Source organism: Vombatus ursinus, unplaced genomic scaffold, assembly GCF_900497805.2.
Source record: "Vombatus ursinus unplaced genomic scaffold, bare-nosed wombat genome assembly UNPS02014973.1, whole genome shotgun sequence".
Lineage (NCBI taxonomy): Eukaryota > Metazoa > Chordata > Mammalia > Diprotodontia > Vombatidae > Vombatus > Vombatus ursinus.
In genome coordinates, this window is record NW_020954751.1 from 12,862,942 (window position 1) to 12,877,676 (window position 14,735).

Genomic DNA, 14,735 nt, shown 5'->3' on the forward strand with positions numbered 1-14,735 from the left:
GTCACTTAAGCAATATGTGTCAGAAATGGGACTTCAACCCAGATTCTTCTGACTCTTAGGTCTTCACTATGCAATTGCTGCCTGAGGAAAAAATCGATGAGAATAAATGTAAAGTCCTATACAAATGTGGAATTAGGGAAACACGGCTCAATAACCTGCATTAAAAAAAGAATGTGGGGGGGGAATATATCCCAATGTATTCAATGACCATAAAAAGACCTTACATATACTAAAAAGTAGGAAGCTAGGTGGTGCAGTGGATAGAAGGGCTGGAGTTAGGAAGACCTTAGTTTAAATCCAGCCTCAGACACTTATTAGCTGTGTGACCCTGAGCAAGTTACTTAACTCTATTTGCCTCAGTTTTCTCATCTGTAAAATGAACTAGAGAAGGAAATGACAAACCATTCCAGTGTCTCCACTAAGAAAACCCCAAATGGGGTCACAACGAGTTGGACACAACCGAACAGCAACAAATAACAAATTTATAATAACATTTTCTTATAGAAAGAAAAAAACTAAAAACAAAATATATGGCCATTGTTTGGAGAACAGCTAAGTAAGCTGTGGTATATAAATGTAATGGAATATTCCTGTGCTATAAGAAATAATGAGTATGATTAATACAGAAAAGCATAGTAATATTTACATGAACTGACAGAAAATGAAATACAACCAGGGAAACAAACTACCCAACGACTCCAGCAATGTAAATGGAAAGAGCAACAACAAAATAATCAAAATGAATGCTGCAGAATTGTAATGACCAAGCATGGCCCCAAAGGACAGATATAAGAGGCATGCTGTGCTTCTCTGTGGACGTGGAGCACTGCATATAATTTCAGATGTTAACGAGTTTTTCTGAACTGGTTTTTTCTCTCTTTGTTTTGTTACTCTTATTTATAAAGGATTGCTCTCTTGGAGCAGAATGGAGGTGGAGGTGGGAAGAATAGCTTTAGAAATGTAAATGATTATTAAATGAAAGGTATCAATAAAAATTATTTTTAAAATATCTGGGTGCTTCAGTGTATTGGAAGTCAACAGTGTGATATGGCAGTCTGAAATGCTAATGCAACCAAAGCCTTGATGCCCAGAATGGTAGAGGTGCCATTGTGACTGTTCTCTGCCCAAATCAGATCACATCTGGACCCATCACATAACCCAAGATAGACCACCTCCTATTTTGTTAACCAATCAGAAGTGATGAGGCATCCCTCAGAAACATCTCCTCTTCGAAGGGCATATAAACTGTGACCCCCACCACCATTAAGGGTCTTCAGTCTGAGAGAGATGGCCAAATGACCATCTTTTTATTAGTAGCCTGCTGGCCTTATTAGTAAAATGATTAAATTGGACTTCTGGGAGCCAAGATGGGGGAGTAAGCAGTAAGTTGCTCTCACTCTCCCTTACTGGCCTCTAAAAACCCAGAAAATATCATCTCAGGAAAAACTCTGTAACAGCTGAGCCAGCAGAAAGACAGGGCGTAGCAGTCTTTTAGCCTGGGAAGCTTTGGGGATTAACAGGAAAGGTCCCTCTCGCTGTTCTGGAAGGGGAGCAGTGCAGAATGGGAGGCATCCCAGCAAGCCAGCAGCAAGTCCCACCTCAGCAAACCAGCAGGAATTCCTGAGCCCCAGGGTGGTAGAGCAGGCAAGCACCAACAACAACCCCCAAGTGCCTTGGTACAGGCAGGGTAACTGGTAGACTCCAGCAGCCAAACCTCTCAGTGCTTCAGAGCAGCCCGAGTAAGCAGGCATCCTCCAGGGGCCAGAGCCCCTACTCCCACCCCAAGGTCTTCAGTATTGCTGACCCCACCTCTGCACCAGGTAAGCTGCCAGACCCCTACAACCTCCAGCTGCCAGCACCTGAGGCCCCAGCACAAAAAGTTAGTGACCAGGTCCCCGGCCCCCACCACAAGAAGCTTGGGATAGTGCCCCCTGAGCTCCAGTAAGAGAGCTCAACTTTAAAAGCCAGGAAATAAGCAAACATCATGACCAAAAAGCAGAAATGGACAATGTCCACAGATTCTTTCTGTGGGGACAGGGAAGATCAAAACATAAATTCAGAAGAGAACAACATTGTCAATATATCCACACACAGAACTTCAGAGGGGAATAGGAACTGGTCTCAAGGCCAGAAAAATTCTTGGAAGAGCTCAAAAAGGATTTTAAAAGTCAAATAAGAGAAGCAGAAGAAAAACGGGGAAAAGAAATGAGAGGTATGCAAGAGGGAGTCGGTATCTCGGAAAAGGAAGGACAAAAATTGACTGCAGAAAACAAGTTCTTAAAAAATACAATTGGCCAAATGGAAAAAGAGCACACTGAAGAAAACAACTCCTTAAAAAGTAGAATTGGCCAAATGGAAAAGGAGGCATAAAAATTCACTGAAGAGAGGAACTCCTTAAAAAGTAAAATGGGCCAAATGGAGAAGGAGGTACAAAAGCTAACTGAAGGAAACAATTCGTTAAAAATTAGAACTGGGAAAGTGGAAGCTAATGACTCTACGAGACATCAAGGTTGAGTCAAATAAAATCAAAAGAATGAAAAAATAGAAAATGTAAAAGTATTAAATTACCCAGAAACTACGTCTCTCAAAACATTTTAATCATCACAGTAGTGTGTATATTGTATCCACCTCTAAGGTATAGTAGATAGAATGTCAGACTCAGGGCTAGGGAGACTTGGGTTCAAATTTGACTTTAACTCAAATTAGTAATAGTTAACAATTGCTGACAATAATAGTTCTATCATTTTTATAGCACTTAAAAGTTTACAAAGTGCTTTATAAATATCATGTCATTTTATCTTCACAACAACCCTGGGAGTTAGATGATATTACTACCCTCATTTTACAAATGAGGAAACTGAGGCAAACAGAAATTAAGTGACTTGCCCAAGGTTACATAGCTAGTAAGTGTCTGAGGCTATATCTAAACTCAGGTTCTCCTGCCATCAGACCCAGTGCTCCAGCCACTGCACCCTCAGTATGTCACTTAACCTCTTTGTCTTGGTTTCCTCATCTGTAAAATGAGATTAAAAATAGTACTCATGACAAATTATAATAATAATGATAATGATAGCATTTATCTAGTGCCTCAAAGTTTAAAATTTTTTTTTAATTATCCCATGTATCCTTACAACAACCTATTATTATACTCATTTTACAGATGAGGAAATTGAGGCAGTCAGAGATTAACCAGGGTCACACAACAAATAAGTGTCTAAGGCCAGATTTGAACTCAGGTCTTCCTAACCCCAAGCCCTGCAATCATTGTGAGGATGAAATGAGATAAGAAGACTTTGAAAATGTAAAGCACCTCACAAATGTCTACTAGTTTTATCATCAAAGTAGATACCTGTTCAAGCAAGAGCTGGACGGGGTGATCCCTAATAGGTTGCTTCCAACTCATCCACTGTGGTTCATGTAGTCCAGGCCCTCCCTGAATTATGCATCCCTTCCACCAAAACCCCTAACAAGTCTACAAAAACTAACCTCTCCTTGAAGACCTCTGTGGACAGAGAGCTCACTACCTCCTGAAGTATTCCATTCTACTTTTGCTTTCCTTGATCAATATAAGTTGAAGTGCTGGAGTATGTTGTATGTCCCCCTATTCCAATGGAGGAACTTCATCCCCATTCAATTTTCTCCTATTTCTCTCAGTCTTTCTGTGAGTCTGTCTCTCTCTCTCTCTCTCTCTCTCTCTCTCTCTCTCTCTCTCTCTCTCTCTCTCTCTCTGTCTCTCTCTCTCTCTCTCTCTCTCTCTCTCTCTCTCTCTCTCTCTCTCTCACACAGCACTATCTAGGAACAATAAAGGTTTAAAAAAAACCAAATGTTCTTCATGACTGCAAAAAGATAGGTTCTTTGTAGTTGAAAAAGGGTTAACTAAACTTGTTTGACAGATTGAGATTTGTCTTCACTTTGTTTCCAAAAATACCTAGACAAATAAGAATAACTCAGGTGCAATCCAGAGATTTATTTTTATCCAACAGTCACATCATTTGGAAGTATACATCAAAACTACAATTTTATAAGGGGGAAAAATTCTCAAAAGCAGGAGATCCCTAGGTACTTATCATGAATCTGGCACCCTCTTCTTGTGTGACCTTACTTTTCTGTGTTTCGTTTCTTATCTGTAAAATTAAATTAGGGATTGGGGATTCTTAACCTTCTTTGTGTCATGGACCCCTGGGGTAGTCTAGTGAAGCTCATGGATTCCTCAAAATAATGTATTTAAATGAATAAAATAAAATACCAGATTCAGGACTAGGGAGACTTGGGTTCAGATTTTACCTGAATTAATAATAATCGATAACAATACTAGCTATAATAAATACAGGGCACTGAACCAAATTTATAAAAATGAGAGCCATTCCTCAATTGATAAATGGTCAGTGGACATAAACTAGTAGTTTTCAGAAGAAGAAATCAAAGCCATCAATAGTCACAGGCACAAAAATTCTCTAAATCACTAATAATTAGAGAAATTCAAATTCAAAAAACTCTGAGGTACCACCTTACACCTATCAGATTGACTAACATGACAGAAAAGGAAAATGACAAATGCTAGAGGGATTGTGGAAAAATAGGAACATTAATGCAGTGTTAGTTGAGTTGTGAACTGGTCCAACCATTCTGGAGAACAATTAGGAACTATGCCTAAAGAACTATAAAATTGTGCATACTCTTTGACCCAGTAATATAGTTATTATGTCTGTATCCCAAAGAAATCAAAGGAAAAAGAAAAGGGTCCATATGTACAAAAAAAATTTATTGCAGATCTTTTTGCAGTGTCAAAGAATTGGAAATGGGGGGGTGCCCATCATTTGGATAATGGCTGAACAAATGATTATGAAAGAATACTATTGTGCTATTTAAAAAAATGATGAGCAGGATGGTTTCAGAAATATCTGGGAAGACTTAGGTGAACTGACCCAGCAATACCACTTCTAGGTCTGTATCCCAAAGAGATCATACAAATGAGAAAAGGACGCACATGTACAAAAATATTTATAGTACTTCTTTTTTGTGGTGACCAAGAATTGGAAATTGAGAGGACGCCCTTCAATTGAGGAATGGCTGAACAAGTTGTGGTATATGAATGTAATGGAATACTATTGTGCTATAAGAAATGATGAGCAGGCAGACTTCAAAAAAAACTTGGAAAAACTTACATGAACTGATGCAGAATGAAATGAGCAGAATCAAGAGAACATCGTACACAGTAACAGCCACATTATGGGGTGACTGACTTTGATAAACTTGGCTCTTCAAAGCAATGCAAGAATCTAAGACAGCTCCAAAAGATTCACGATGGAAATTGCTATCCACACCCAGAGAAAGAAATATGGAGTCCAAACGCAGATGGAACCATACTATTTGCTCTCCTTTTCCTCTGTTGTTTTGTTTTATTGCTTCACTCTTGTGGTTCGTCCCATTAGTTCTAATTGTTCTTTACATCATGACTAATGAGAAAACACGCTTAATATGAATGTATATGTAGAGCCTATATCTGATTGTATGCCATCTGGGGAGGGAGAAGTGAGAGGGGCAGAAAAATTTAAAACTCAAAATCTTATGGAAGTGAACGTTGAAAACGTAAAAATAAATAAATTAATTTTTTAAAAAATTAATTAAAGAAAGACTTAGGTGGACTGATACAAATTGAAGTGAGAACTAGGAGAACACTGGAAACTGTAACAGCAATATTTTAACAGGAATCAATTGTGAAAAGATCGAGTTATTCTGATCAATACAATGATGCATGACAGTTATGAAGGACTCATGATGAAAAATGCTATCCACCTCCAGAGAGAAAACTGTTGGACTCTGTATAGAGACTGAAGCATATTTTTTCCTTTATTTTTCTTGCTTCCCTCCGCCCCCACATACAACATGTCTAATGTGAAAATGCTTTGCATGTGGAAATTGTATTTCTTGCATTCTAATGGATGGGGGAGGGATGGAGAGAGGGAAAGAATTTGGAAATGAAATAAATGTTTTTTGTTGCTTTTGGGGGTTTTTTTTTGTTTTATTGTTGTTGTTGTTGTTTTTAGTTTTTTAGGCAATTGGGTTAAGTGACTTGTCCAAGGTCACACAGCTAGTAAGTGTCAAGTGTTTGGTCTGAGGTCGGATTTGAACTCAGGTCCTCCTGACTTCAGGGCCAGTGCTCTATCCACTGTGCCACCTAGCTGCCCCAAACATATTTTTTAAAGAAAGAAAGTTATCAAAATATTCTTAATAAGTTCACTGACCCTAGGTCAGGATCCCCTACACTTTTTTTCAGCTTGTGCACAGATGATATATTTTGGATGTTAACATAAATCAGCATATCTTGTAATGGAAAAGTGCTTTTCCAGCTTAACAAAAAAAAACTCAACTTGGGGGACATAATTGTTGTACATTGATGTCAAAACACAAAGGCAAGATGGAATATTTTATACGCATAGCCCATTTCCATGCAAGTTTGGCTGCTACACACATATCTAGCCTGTTTACAATATCTTGAAAAATTATAATGCACACATATATACAGAACAGTAAAAAAAAAAAGTGGCTTAAAATGTCTGATGTTAAAAATGGACACCTTCTTGCAAAAGCAACAAAGCAGTTAGCTAAAGGGCTCAATCAATACCAATCTTAATATATACTATGTACAGTAAACCTAGGTTTATAAAATCTAGAATACATTAACATTTGGGATTAATGTTCAAGAAAAAATGCAGATCTTTCTATATAATAGAGCTTGGATGATTTGAGACTATGTGTATCCATATTAGCTATGGGCTTCAAAGAGAAAAATCAATCCATTGTCCATTATGTGCCACTAGTTTACTGTAAATAAAATGATACTTTATAATTTTGATATATCAATGTTTTTCATAATGTAACTTCTGCAAGAAGTCCATTAGTTAGCAAGAAATTAATACCCCAATAGGCATTGCTAAGGAAGACCAAACTGGTCACTCTATTTGCTATCAACAAGGCATAATTTTAGTGTGGTATATTTTTCTGCGCTTCTTACTACGGAACGCAAAAACTGGGGAGAGCCAAAGTGACTCGGGTTTAGTTTAAAGATCCTTTTAGGTCTACCTGGTGATTTCTAACATTTTTCTAATTCTAAAATAAAATTTTTTAAGTTTTGCATTGATCATGTCACACAAAATGGAGGACTATGAACCCTCATATAACATAAAGGGAAGGGCTGATAGAGTTGAGATGCCTGCCATTTATTCATTCACTCATTCAATAAGCATTTACTATTGAAGCAGGAAGGTGGCATAGATAATAGAGCACAGCACTTGGAATGACTCAGGAAGAAGTGAGTTTGAATTCTGCCTTAAATGCTTACCTACTGTGTGACCTTGGGCCTCTCTCAGTCTCAGTTTTCTAATCTACTCAATGAAGATAACAATAGCACCTACCTCATAAGGTTGTAGTGAGGATCAGGTGAGAACATAAATAAAGCACTTTGTAAGCATTAGGGTCCTATATAAATGCTAGTGATGATGATGATGATGATGACATTGGGATAGGCACTGAGGACACAAAGATAATAATGGAATCATCCCTGCCCTCAAGGAGTTTCCATGCCATTAGGGAGAACATGAACACCGGTAAATGAAAACTACATAAAAAGTAAATACAAAGGAATTTCTTGGCTAGGGCACTAGCAATTGGAGAAATCAGGATAACCCTCAAACAGGTGGCAACATTTAGGCTGAGCCGAAAGGAGGCAGAGATTCTGCAAGATGGAAATGAGGGAGTGCCTTCCAGGCATGGATAATGTACTGTACAAAGTCACACAGGAGGGAGATAGAGTAACACATACAGTGAACAGCAAGTAAGAAAATTTAGCTGTAAAATAGTGTGAGAAGGAAAGGAATTATAATAAACCTGGAAAGAGAGTATAGCCAGATTGTGAAGGCTTTGAAATGCCAAAAAGAAAAAAGAAAAAAAAGTGTTCTGTTCTATCCTAGAAACAGTTCAGGGCTATTGGAATTTCTTGAGTCAGGTAGCAAGAGAGCCAGATTTATGCTTTAAAAATATCAATTTGACATCTTTGTGGAAGGTAGATTAGAGAAACTGGAGGCAGGGAGACCAATAAAGAGTTTACTGTAATAGTCCAAGCAAGAAGTGATGGCCGGGGTTGGGAGGGGCCAGAATTAAAGTATGAATGGAGATAAGGGAATGGATGGGAGAGAATGTAGGGGTTGAACAGAAATGACTTGGGACTAATTTGATGTGGTGATGGATTGAGGGAAACCAAAGGACCGAGGATTATTTTGAGGTTGTATATCTGAGTGGCTGGCAGGGTAGTGGTATCCCTGATCTACATTTCCAGACTTATTTATTACACGTTACTTCCCTTCCCTTGTTTCTGATCCAGCCAAACTGGCTGTTTTGCTGTTCCTCATGCGCAACATTCTCCATCTATCTCTTTGCCTCTGGAAAGGCTGCTCTCCATGCTAGGAAGATGCTCCCTCCTTACCTTAAAATCCCTAGTTTCATGTTCTAGTTTCTATAAGAAACCTTCCCTGATTCCTCATCTATTAGTGTCTACCTTCCACCAAAATTACCATGTATTTATTTTGTATATGTATATGTATCCTCAGTGAGTCGACAAGCATTTATTAAGCACCTACTATATGCCAGGCATTGTGTTAAGTCCTAGGGATACAAAAAAAGGGCAAAAAACAGTGCCTACTCTCAAGGAGTTCACAGTCTAATGGGCGAGACAACATGAAACCACCTATATATAAATAAGATGTATACAAGATAAAATGAGGGTAAATCTTAGAAGGAAGACTCTGGTATTAAGATAGGTTGGAAAAGACTTCTTACAGAAGGTAAGATTTTAGTTGGGACCTGAAGGAAGCTGGGGAAGGCAGGAGGGGGAGAGGAGAAGAAAAAGCAGTCTAGACATGGAGGGACAGACAGTGAAATGTTTAGTCAGGACATGGAAAGTCTTGTTCAAACAACCGCAAAGAGATCAGTGTCACTGGATCGGAGTACCTAGAGGAGAGAAAGGAATAAGAAGACTGGAAAGGTAGAAAGGGGCCAGGTTATAAAGGGATTGAAAAGCCAAACAGAGGATCTTATATTTGATCCTAGGGGTAACAGGGAGTAAAATGAATTTACTGAATAGGGAAGTGACATGGTCAGACCTGGGATTTTAGGAAGAACCAACCATTTTTAGCTGATTGGAGGATGGATTGGAATAGGTAAAGACTGGAAAGAGGGAGACTAACCAGCAGGCTAATACCATAGTCCAGGCATGAGGTGGTGGCAGTGTCAAAGGAGAAAAGGGGGCATATACAAGAAATGAGGGTAGAATTGACAGCTCTTCTCAATTGATTGGAATTGGGGGTGAGAGGGTGTTAGAAATCAAGGATGACAATTAGGTTGTGAGTCTAGGTAAGTTGGAAGAATGGTGATGCCCTTGATAGGAATGGGAAGTTAAAACAAGAGAAGGGTTTTGGCAGAAAAATGATAAATTCCATTCTAAACATGTTGAATTTAAGATGTTTACGGGATATCCAGTTCAAGTTGTCTGAAAGACAGCTGGAGGTGTGAGATTAGAGGTCAGCAGAAAGGTTAAGGCAAGATAGGTAGATTTGATAATATCTAGCATAGAGATGATAATTAAATTAATGGGAGCTGATGAAATCACCAGGTGAAATTGTATAGAAGGAAAAAAGAAGAGGACCCAGGGCAGAGATTCATGGGACACACACATACACACACACACACACACACACACACACACACACACACACACGTTAGTTAGATCCAGCCAAAGAGACTAAGAAGGAGTGGTCTGACAGTATCTTTCCTGTTGAGGATATTACAAATAATATTCCAAATATACAGTCTGAAGATAATTGATATACTCCTCCAAGTTCTTGCTCCCTTACCTGAACTGCTCAGGTTTTTGAAAAGATTACTCCCTAAGCAAAATCATACCAATGACTTTGAAAACTCTCAATTTTTCATTAATGAGTAACAAACTTCACACCCTCTCCATTCCAGTGATTCAGAAATATCATAAGTCATCATCCAAACCTCATTTCCCATCCTTCACTGCCTGCTTCCTTATTCCCATTCCTTTCAATCCACTCCCTCCCCAACAAAGTGCCAACCAAAAGCAACTCACTCCCTTCCAATGTCACGGCTGGAATATTTGCTCCATAGAAACTTGCCTACATCTTGAACCCTTTCCTCTTCCATTACCTTTCATCTTCTGCCTCTCACAGAGACTTGGCTCCCTCCAAATGACATAATTTCCCTGGCCACCCTTTCCTACACTGGCTTAGACTTTCATTCATTCCCACCAACTCACTGGTCAAGGAGGGAGAGTTACAATACTCCTTGCTCTCTACTGCCACCTCTAGGTTCTCTCCCTATCACCATCACTTAGTCAACTTCTCCTTTGAGGTTCACACAAACCACATTTACCACCTAATCAAAATCTTGGCAGCTATTGTCCACAAACCTCCAAGACACTTCTCTTCTTTGATCAGCGAATTCATTACCTGGCTCACAACCTCTCTCTCCTCTGCAACTCCTTCCCTCATACTAGGGGACTTCATACATATAATGCTTCCTCAAACATTCTAACCTCCCAGTTCATCAATTTACTCATTTCCCATGATTTACTCCTCAATCCCACCTCAGCCACACACCAAGATGGCCATAACCTAACATCCATAAATGCACCACCACTTTCATGAACTTTGAAATTTCCTTGTCTGATGACAATTTATTAGATTTTTACCTCACCATAAGCCTTCCAATACCAAACCTCACTCTTCACCCAAGCTGTCTTCCAATCCCTCAACCCCTCAGTTCTTTCCCAGACCATCTCCCCTGCACTAGCCACACTCTCTTCCTTTCCCCATCGCAACCCCATACTGAACCAGTTGAACTCTATATTGTCATCTTCTCTTGAGATGCTTGCCTCTTTATCACATCACTGATCTTCACCCACCAGTCTTCAGCTTTAGATTACTCTCACCATCAGCGGCTTTTGCTCCTAAACACGTGCTGCTGAATGAAAGTAAAAAAAAAAAAAAAAATCATACAACCCACCTTGTCTGAGTTCACTATAAATTTATGTAACACACCCTTAAGTTGGCTCTCACTGCTACTAAGCAATCCTTCTATACCTCTATAACTAACTCATTATCACACTCTACAGAGACTCTTTTAAACCTTTTCATCCCTCCTCAAATCTGTCATGCATTTTCCTTAACCACTCTCTCAACTGAGAACCTTGCCTCATATTTTACGGCAAAAAAAAACTGAGGCTATTCACTGAGAGCATTCATTAACTTTAGCCGTAATTCCAAGAAAAGCTCCCTCTTGTCCTCTCCTCCTTATCTCACATCACCCAGGTATTTTCTGCCTCTATCTACTCCTTGTTCCTTGGGTGATGGAGCAGCTTGGGACACAATGAGTAGAGTGCTGGCTCCAGCATCAGAACACCTGAGTAATTCAAATCTGGCTTTAGACACTTAACTAGCCTTGTGATCCTGGGCAAGTCACTTAACCTCTGTTTGCTTCAGTTTCCTCAGTTGTAAAATGGAGATAATAATAGCACCTACCTTCCAGGATTGTTGTGAGGATCAAATGAGATAATATTTAGGAAAATTTAGCACAGAGCCTGGCACGTAGTAGGCACTATATAAATCCCTATCCCTTCCCACCCTTGTTTCACATGATGAGACGTGGCACTTCTCAAAGTCGAACCCTCTATATACACAAGTGATACCAATCCATCCCATGTCTTCCAGCAGACTGCTCCCTCTACTGTCCCCATTTTCTCACTTACCTTCAATCTCTTTCTGTCTACTGGCTGCCTCCCTATAGCCTACAAATTTGCTCATGTCTCCTTCATCCTAAAAACAAATCTCACTTGATCCTTCCATCCCTATTAACTATCATTCAATATCTCTCCTGCCTTTTGTGGCTAACTCCTTGAGAAGGCCATCTACACTAAGTGCCTCCACTTCCTCTCCTAACTCTACAGTTTGGCTTCTGATCTCATCATTCAACCGAAGCTACAATCTTCAAAGTTACCAGTGCTCTCTTAAATGCCAAATACAAATTTCGTTTTTCAATACTTATCCTTCTTCACCTCTCTGCAGCCTTTGATGTTGTCAATCACCCTCTTCTCCTTAATAGCCTCTCCTCTCTAGGTTTTCAGGGCCTCTCCTGGTTCTCCTCTTATCTGTCTGATCCTGCTTTCTCAGTCTCCTTTGCTGGATCTTCATCCAGGTCATAGCCACATATTATCAGTGTCCCACGGGGCTCTGTCCTGGCCCCTCTTCTTTCTTTATACTGTTTCACTTGGTGATATCATCAGCTCCCATGGATTTAATCACTATCTCTATGCAGATTCTTAAATCTACCTTTCCAATCTAACCTCTCTGATGATCTCCAGTCTTGAATCTCCAACTGACTAATAAGCACCTTGAACTGGATATCCTGTAGACATCTTAAACTCAACTAGACCAAAAATGAATTCATTATGTTTCCACCCAAACTTTCCCCACTTGAAAAATTCCCTATTACTGTCGAGGGCAACACCAGTCACCTCACCCCACTGTTCGCAACCAAGGTGCCACCTTCAACCTTCTCACAATCTCACCCTTCCTCCACTCCCATACCCAATCTATTGCCAAAACCTGCCAATTTTGCCTTGACTACACCTCTATCTCTCCTCTGATACCACTACCACCCTGGTACAGGTCCTCATTTCCTCACCCTTGTCCCACTGCAATAGCCTGCTGGTTGGTCTGCCTACTCTACATCTCTTCCCACTTCAATCTATCCTCCACTCATTCTCCAAAGCCATTTTTCTAGAATGAATGACCAGCCATGCTACTCAATAAACTCCACTGGCTACCTATAACCTCCAGGATCACATTTTAAATCCTCTGTTTGGCATTCAAAGCCCTTCATAACCTAGCCCTGCCTCCATCTTTCCAGTCTTCATATTCCTTACATGCTCCACATACTCTTTGATCCAATGACACTGGACTCCTTGTTCCTCACACAATATACTCTATCTCTGGGCATTTTCTGGGTCATTAGATTTAGCTTTTAAATAATCATAGTAATGTTGGAGAGAGAAGTTTTGGTTGAATCAAGTCAGAAGACAGACTGCAGAGAGCTAAGAAGAAAATGAGAGAAAAGAAAGTAGAGGCACCTATTGTAGATGGCTTTATTGAGTTTAGCCATAGAAGAGACAGGATTATAGCTAGGAGGAACAGGTGGATCCAGTGAGGATTTGTTTTTTGTTTTCGCTTTTGTTTTTTTGAGGAGGGGGAAGAGATGGGCATGTTTGCAAGCAGCAGTGAAGCAGCCAGTAAAGAAGGAGAATTGAAGTGTGAAAGTGAAAATGCTGGAGAAGACAGGGATGGAATGGGATCATTTGTGTATGTAGAGGGGCTTGTACTGTCAAAGAAAGGGGCTGTCTCATCATGTGAGACAAGGGTGAAGGTGAAGATAGACAAAAGTGAAGTGATTTGAAGAGGAAGGCAGAATCGGCTCAATATTTTCAGTAAAACATGGGGCAAGGTTCTCAGCTGAGAACATGGGGAAAAAGAAGCGATAGCAGGTTTGAAGAGGAATGAAAATGGAAAAGCTTTTGTGTCGAGTGAGATAATGATTCAATTAAAGAAGTGTAAAGTCTTACCTTGCTATAGGGAGAATACAGTTGAGATTATGTAACAAAAATTTACAATTGATCTAGTCAGCATGGTTTCTTGAGTTTCTTTTGGCAATATGTAATTATGATCAATGACAGCAGATGTTGGAAGTAGTTCAGGGTTGAGGTTTGGCAGGGCAAGATAGGAGATATGATAAGGGGGCAAGATATGAATGGTATAACTCACTGTTGGTCCATAAGTTGGATGACAGCAACAACAACAACAACAACAACAACAACAACAAAAAGCCAGGAAATATAAGCAAAAATGGCAGCTGCTTTTTTTAAGCTTATCATCACGAAGAAAAGAGAATAGAAAGAAAAAATGCCAGTGTATGTTATTATCAATGTCAATGATATTTGAGGGATCCCAAAAATTGGCAGAGGTACCACAACATTGGAGAAGGGTAAATGTGGTTCCCAATTTTGGAAGGAAGGATGGAAGGGGGGGAGAGACAGAAGAAAAAAAAAGAAAGGAAGGAAGAAAGAAAGGAAGGAAGAAAGGAAGAAAAGAAAAGAAAGAAAAGAAATTAAGAAAGAGGAATCTAAAAACTTGTCCTGTGAGCTTGACTTCAATTGTTGACAAAATCAATAAATGATCATAGTTGTTCTTTATTGTTGTTGCTATTTGTCCTTTGTTCTTGAAGAGGACCACAACATCATGACATTGGGAAGGTAATATCAAGACTTGCAAGTGAATTGGATTTAAGTGAGGCAGGGCTGTGCAAAGTCACCAGCCTCACTCTCTCCTCTGGAGCCATCTGGGTCTGGTGGCAAGTTATAGATCAGAAGACTGGAGATGGCCTCAGAAGCAGTGGGAGACCTTGCTCTTTTAAGCGAACGTCTTTCCCAGGTTTCAGTTTGTCAGAGGCAACGTCACTCAGTGACATCTAGAAAAGGAAGCAGTGATTGCAAAGAGATAGACGGGCTTCATCAAGAACAGATTTTGCTTTATGGACAAGATTATTAAACCAGTAGAGAAGGGGAATGTTGTGGAAATAGTTTGACTGGATGTTAGCAAAACTTTTGA